We start from the raw sequence: 7,500 nt of genomic DNA, 5'->3' as shown, positions 1-7,500 counted from the left end.
AGAGAGACAGAGACAGAGAGACAGAGAGAAACCACCAAAAAATGTCCTGATGCTCTATAAAAGGTCAAAAAAAATACTAGAATTAATCATGTGGGGTTGCTAACAGGAAGCTCTGAGATACAGTGAAAGTAACTGTCCACCAGCAGGGGGCAGCGTTCTGTATTCACCAGACTGCAGACATACAAGCTGTTGTTCTCCTGAGCAACATAAGAAAACGGAGTCAGTGTTTTCCTGAAGGAGTGCAGATGAACCTGTTCCCTGGTGTTCAGTTCAGTTCATCCTCTCCACGGTGAAGCTGCCGGGTCAGAACACAGCTCAGTGATGCTCTGAACGTCTGTGACCAGGAGCACCATCACCTTCTTCTTCTTCTTCTTCTTCTTCTTCTTCTTCTTCTTCTTCTTCTTCTTCTTCTTCTCTTCTTCTCCTTCCCTTCCTTCTTCTTCTTCTTCTTCTTCTTCTTCTTCTTCTTCTCCTTCTTCTTCTTCTTCTTCTTCTTCTTCTTCTTCTTCTTCTTCTTCTTCTTCTTCTTCTTCTTCTTCTTCTTCTTCTTCTTCTTCTTCTTCCTTCTTCTTCTTCCCTTCTTCTTCTTCCTCTTTCTTCTTTTCTTCTTCTTCTTTCTTCTTCTTCTTCCTTCTTTCTTCTTCTTCTTCTTCTTCCTTCTTCTTCTTCTTCTTCTTCTTCCTCTTCTTCTTCCTCTTCTTCTCCCCCTTCCGGCGTGTGATCACACGACTGTCACAAATAGTTGACAGATAAAAACACTGTTTACACGTCTGAGGATTTTAAGAAGAAGGACAATCTGTTTTTAGATGCTTTAGAAACAGGAGGTTTTTTAAAAAAAAATCAACATTTTAATAAATATCTTGCAGCCAAATCAAATAGTTTACAGGATGTTCAACCTTTGTTTCTTTATAATGCATTTAATACTTGACTTCTTTCTTTACAGGACTTAAACAAAGATAATAAAGTAGTTTATGAATATGAGATGTGAGTTTACAGATCATTACAATCCCTCCTCCTCTTTGTGGAGGTTGGTTTATGGTGTTTTGCCGGTAAACCTTCTGTTAGACTCGTTTCTCTTCTTGATTCTTCACAGTTCATTTTGTTTGTTCATCGTCTGGCGTTTCAGAGAAAAACGAAACAAAGAACATGAACCCTTCTCTCATTTATAGAAAGCTTAAAGGTGCACCGTGAGAGAAAGTTTAGTTTCATCTACACCACCTGATCGGGGTCGAAGGGGCTGGAGCTCAGCACACATCTGGACAGAGGCAGGTCACACATCTGGACAGAGGCACACATCTGGACAGAGGCAGGTCACACATCTGGATGGATCAGCGGTCCGTCAGCGGAGGTCCACCTTCATGATGTCCTGAAATGAACTGGATTGAATGAGAACATGGACGTCTGTCTGATGGAGCGGTGCTGCAAACAAACAGCTGTATCTGGGCTCTTCAACTTGAATCTAAGTGGAGTCTGAGATGAAGAGAACTCTGCATGAACTCGTTTCTTTGGGTTCGTGAAGTGAACTGTTGAGGGAATGAGAGACTTTACGGAGCTAAAGCTTCATAAAGCAGCACTGGAATCTGGAAATCCAGCCTGAAGCGCTCCAACATGCACGTACACATTGACCCTCCCTTTGGAGGCCCCTCGTTCCCACAGTTTACCCCGATACCCCTCATCCCACCACAGCAGCGCTAATCGGACTCAGTCTGCCGGGTTCCTGTGAGGACAAAGACCAGAGAGACAGAGACGAGAAGACAGGAACAGCAAGAAGAACGCCACAGGTAAGAAACCTGTTGGTTGGTAAATGTGTGTGTGTGTGTGTGTGTGTGTGTGTGTGTGTGTGTGTGTGTGTGTGTGTGTGTGTGTGTGTGTGTGTGTGTGTGTGTGTGTGTGTGTGTGTGTAAAAAGTCCAGGCAGTGTTAAACCCAAAAAATCCACCAACCAATTAAAGCCCATTTAGCCTGACGGAGGCTAACACCATCACCTCTGTCTCTCTGCCTCCATCTCCACGCCAACGGCTTCAGTGCACCTGACACACACACACACACACACACACACACACACACACACACACACACACACACACACACACACACACACACACACACACACACACACACACAGGAATGCCAACACTCGTTCTTCTTGGCAGCAGCTTCTCCTCAGATGCATCCGGCTCGTTCTGATCTGTTCTCTTATCTTCTTCCCTTTCTTCTTCCCTTCCTTTGTTCTTCTTCCCCTTTTCCTTTCTTCCTTCCTCTTCTTCCCTTCCTCTTCTTCTTCTTCTTCCTTTTTCTTCTTCATCTTCTTCCCTTCCACTTCCTCTTCTTCCCTTTCTTCTTCTTCTCCTCCTCCTCTCTGGGCCAGTCGAGCTCCCTGCCATCAAAAGCTGAAGTGTACCTTTTCAAAAACAGAGAGAGAAGCTTTCAGTTCAACTTTGAAAATGTAACTGTAATATTTTCCTCCTTTTCACTGTTGTCTCATAACTGTCTGCTAATTTCTGATATCTTTTGTTTTTAAAAAAGCGTAAACAGCCCCACTGAGGATTGGTCCCGTATGTAAATGTATGTGTCCATTTTGAGAGGACCACTGGGGGGCGACAAAGCTGTGAATTCTGTCTTTTTGTTTATGCTAAACGTTTTTTATGTGAATACAATACAAGATGTTGTCCATCGTTGTCATCAAGGTTTATTTTCTGTGGTGAGAACATTGTTCATTTGTGCTTTATTTATCTATTTTAAGTGACATGTAAGGCTGTATAAACCTTCTCATCATTCTTTGTATTCAAACACTAAATCAAGCTCATGAATAAAGGTCTGTCCTTCAGCTCCTGGTGTTTAAAAGTTCTCATCCAGATAAACAGACGTTTTGCCGTCTCCTCCTCCTTCTTATTTTTCTCCCACATAACTTTCCAAGTGAGCTGGATCTTTTATAGAGTTTTTATTTATAACTACCCAGGAAAAGCTTGTTGTATCACTTATATTTTTTATAACGTTTCCAGTGCTTTTCTTAGAAGCAGACTGACGTAAACACAGTTTGCTCCACTCTGAAGGTTGGGTGACCTTGCTCAGAAGCACTTCAGCTGTGTTTGGTGCTCTAAACATTAACGGCTGTCCTGTGGGAAAGGACCGATGCCACCAATGGGATCACAAGAAAATGAAAATATAAGAGATTTGGGGAGTGGATAAAAACTTTTACCAGCCGAGTTTTCTCCAGAATCTATTCACAAAACCAAACACATGGTGGGAATAATAAAGAAAACTCTTTATACACATTTTCCTCCACTTCTCTCCTCAATCCTTCCAACATTAAATTATTAAAGCCCTTTTCTAAAAAGAGAGAATGGATTTCACCGTTTAACCCAGAGCGAGTCCATTGTTGGACACCCGCCAGAACCTATTGTGCCACGCATGAATGTTTGGTCATCAGCCAAGTGGAGCCTTATCCTGGATTACCATCTCAAACATGCTGGCGTTTACCTATATGTAATGCTACCCCCCCGTCTGTTCATCACAGAGAGCGCTTTATTTCTGTTCTGGAGAGAGGAAACACACAGGGCCCTTGTGCTGTGTGAACTCACAGTCGTAGTCTGAACTGGGGGTGCATACAGTAAGAGCTGGACCCCCCACCAGTCTGAACCAGATTTACATCCAACACTGAACGGAGATTTTCTCAGAGAGCTCATAAACCTCCATACATGCACACTGTGCTGCTTAAATAAAGATTAACTAAACACCACAATTTTGTCTGAAATTCCTCCACAAAACTGATTACAAAGATGAGACTTTTCTGTGGACTTAATTATGAATGAATTAAACCATCTGCACATTACAACACCTGGTAAATCAGAATTAATGACTGATCATCTGGTGATAACAATCTGCTTTACTACGCCGTAACAAGAGTGTGTTGATGAATCTTTAAGTTGTTCAATTTAAAGTGGCCCTATTATGCTTTTCCACTTGTTTCCTCTTCTTTAGTGTGTTATATATATTTTGTACATGTAAAAGGTCTGTAGAGTGTAAAACCTGAAGTCCACGCCTAAAAGGAGTTACCCTCCCCTCAGAAGCTCTTGAGCTCCTGAAACGGCTCCATTGAATTCTCTCCTTCACTTCCGTTACTTTATGAGGTCACAATGTTACAGAAGTGACGTAAAACTCCTTCCCGCTAGTTAAAAAAATGTAAACTCCTTAATAACAAAATTAAGTAAATTCAGAAAGTACAATAATTAAGCAAAATCCTATTTATAAAAATAAGTAAAAATCCTTGTTTATATAATGAAGTACTATTACTAAAAATAACCAAATTCCTTAATAACATAGTTTTGTATATTCATGAAGAATAAAATTAGAAAAATTCTATTGAAAAGGGTAATTTCCTTAATTAAAAAATCAAGCAAAATGCTTATCCATTTATTATAAAAAAATGTAAATTCCTTAATAACAACATTAAGTAAATTGAGAAAGTACAATAATAAACAAAATTCTAATGAAATAACTTTCCTTAATTATGAAACAAAGCAAAAAGCTTATGATAATAGTAAAAGCCTCAAATTATAAAAAAATACAAAATTGAGTAAATTCATGAAGTAGAATAATTTCTAATGAAATTAGCATTTGTAATTGATTTAATTATAATTAACAAAATTAAGCAAAGGCTTGTAATTTATGCAAAATCCTTCATTATAGAATTGTTATGAAATATCCGATATCATTAATTATTAAAAAAAACATAATTACAACATTGTTATGAAATAAGCAAAATCCTTGATCATTAAAAAATGGTAAAGTTCTTGATTACAAAATTAAGTAAATGTTTGAAGTAAAAATTAAGAACAAATCCTTAATACAAATCTAGGAAATATGCTTATGATTTAAGTAAAAGCCTTAATTATAGCATTCTTAGAAAATTATCAAAAATGCTTAGTTATAAAAACATTAAATCAATAATTACAATGTCCCTAAGAAGAAAGCAAAATCATTAATTATAACAAATAAGCAAAATCCTTATTTATAACAAATATGCAAAATCTTTAATTATAACAAATAAGCAAAATCCTTAATAACAATACTCTTATGAAATAAGAAAAGCCTTAACTATAAAAAAAAGATTAAATTCCGTAATTTAAAAATAAGAACAAATCTAATGAAATAAGTGAAACCTTTATTATAAAAAAATGAGTAAATTCCTTTATACCAAAAATAAGTAAAATAATTATGTACAACAATGAGCAAAGTAGGAAATATTCTTAATCCCAAATAAGTGATGTGTGATGGGGCCAATCTCAGCGGGACGCATCGTTATTCATATTTCTATATTTAAGATGATCTTTATCTAAATGTAGTCCTGATGACTAAATCCTGCTCAGTACAATAAATGAGCCATGTGAACCAAAGAGAACCAAAGAGAACTAAAGAGAACTAAAGAGAAGTCATGAAGTTCATTATATATTTTAAACCATTTCAGAATAATATTATTTTATTGTATTATCATTATTGATGCATTAGAGCAGCGGCCCCCAACCACTGGGGTCCGTGGGTCATTTGGTACCGGGCCGCACAGAAAGAATAAATAACTTATATTATTTCCATTTTATTGATTATCAGAGTCTGAAAGATGTTTTATTTTGAAAAATGACCGAATTCTCTCGCAATTGCATCCTCCTGTGCCTCTTGACACATGTCAATACGCTTGTCTCGGTCACGTGATACGTCACCTCATTAGGGATTTTCTGCAGTGACGGCATCAACACAAAATGACGGAGTAGACTGGACATAAGGAACACACTTCAGGTGTCATCGTCTCCCATTACCCCCAGATGGGACCAGCTCAGGGCTCCCACTGATTCAGCGTTTTGGTGAGTTGTATTTTTTATGCATTTTATATTTGTTTTCATGCCGGTCGTATAATTTTATTTCGTTGTGTTTATCCGCCACACCTTAAAGGCCGGTCCGTGAAAATATTGTCTTACATGAAACCGGTCCATGGCGCAAAAAAGGTTGGGGACCGCTTCATTAGAGGACCTAACCTATCTGTCCCTTTCCTTTAGTGTGTTATATATATTTTTGTACATGTAAACACCTGAAACGCTTCTTTTGAATTCTTGTCTTTACTTCCGTAGAGTAGTGATGTCACCAAGTAACACGTTTTCATTTGACCTGCCTACTGGCTAGTTTAGCACACTTTAAACAAAGGAAGTGAGACTGGAGCTGGAGCTCAGTCCGAAGAGCTGCGGTCTTCAGAAGACGCTGTGTTCTGCTCTGTGAAAGGAAATATTCTCTTTGTGGAACTCCAAAGGACGATGACCTGAAGAACAAGTGTTTAAACAAAGCAAGGACCTTGTGTTGAGTTGGAGGAGTGAAGAAGAAGAGGGAGAGACTACCACAGAGTTTCAAACTGAGCCTCATGACGTAACGTGTGAACCTCACGGCTCTGTTGGAATCGGCAATGTCCTAAGTTTCATATCTCCATGTTACTATGACTTATCATGTGTATTTCATATCTGATATTACGATATCATATTTTGGGACAGGGAGGGTTAGGTAGGTTTTAAAGAAGGCTTTTGTGTGGCAGGTCTCCAGTGAGGTGTTAAAGGACAAAATACCAGAGACAGCTGATCAGCACCCGTAAAAGTTTTGGGGCACCACCTCCTTACGGAGGAAAATAACATAAATAAAATCAATAATTTGGTAACAAATTTAGTCTAGTACCGAGTTCATTGATCTATAGTTCCCACTTTGAAAGAATATGACAGACAACGACTTGATGATAAATGGGTAATTTATTTCTAACACAATTAAATGAATTGATAACAACATTAAGGTTTATAGTTAGGACTGGTTCAGGTCTATAGTTAGGACTGGTTCAGGTTTATAGTTAGGACTGGTTCAGGTTTATAGTTAGGACTGGTTCAGGTCTATAGTTAGGACTGGTTCAGGTCTATAGTTAGGACTGGTTCAGGTTTATAGTTAGGACTGGTTCAGGTTAGGACTGGTTATAGTTAGGACTGGTTCAGGTTTATAGTTAGGACTGGTTCAGGTTTATAGTTAGGACTGGTTCAGGTCTATAGTTAGGACTGGTTCAGGTTTATAGTTAGGACTGGTTCAGGTCTATAGTTAGGACTGGTTCAGGTTTATAGTTAGGACTGGTTCAGGTCTATAGTTAGGACTGGTTCAGGTTTATAGTTAGGACTGGTTCAGGTTTATAGTTAGGACTGGTTCAGGTCTATAGTTAGGACTGGTTCAGGTCTATAGTTAGGACTGGTTCAGGTTTATAGTTAGGACTGGTTCAGGTCTATAGTTAGGACTGGTTCAGGTTTATAGTTAGGACTGGTATCAACTGTTTTTAAAAAATACAAGACAAATATAACCTCAAGGAAGCAAAAAATGTATTTTGCTGTTTATTATTATTATTATTATTATTATTGTTTCATTGATTTTTTTCCATGTCCATTCAGCTTTTCTAATGTAAACACGGCTACTGTGACCCTGAACACTTTGG

Source organism: Anoplopoma fimbria, unplaced genomic scaffold (genome assembly GCF_027596085.1).
Source record: "Anoplopoma fimbria isolate UVic2021 breed Golden Eagle Sablefish unplaced genomic scaffold, Afim_UVic_2022 Un_contig_9093_pilon_pilon, whole genome shotgun sequence".
NCBI classification, from domain to species: Eukaryota; Metazoa; Chordata; class Actinopteri; order Perciformes; family Anoplopomatidae; genus Anoplopoma; species Anoplopoma fimbria.
Note: the sequence above shows the minus strand (reverse complement) of the source record.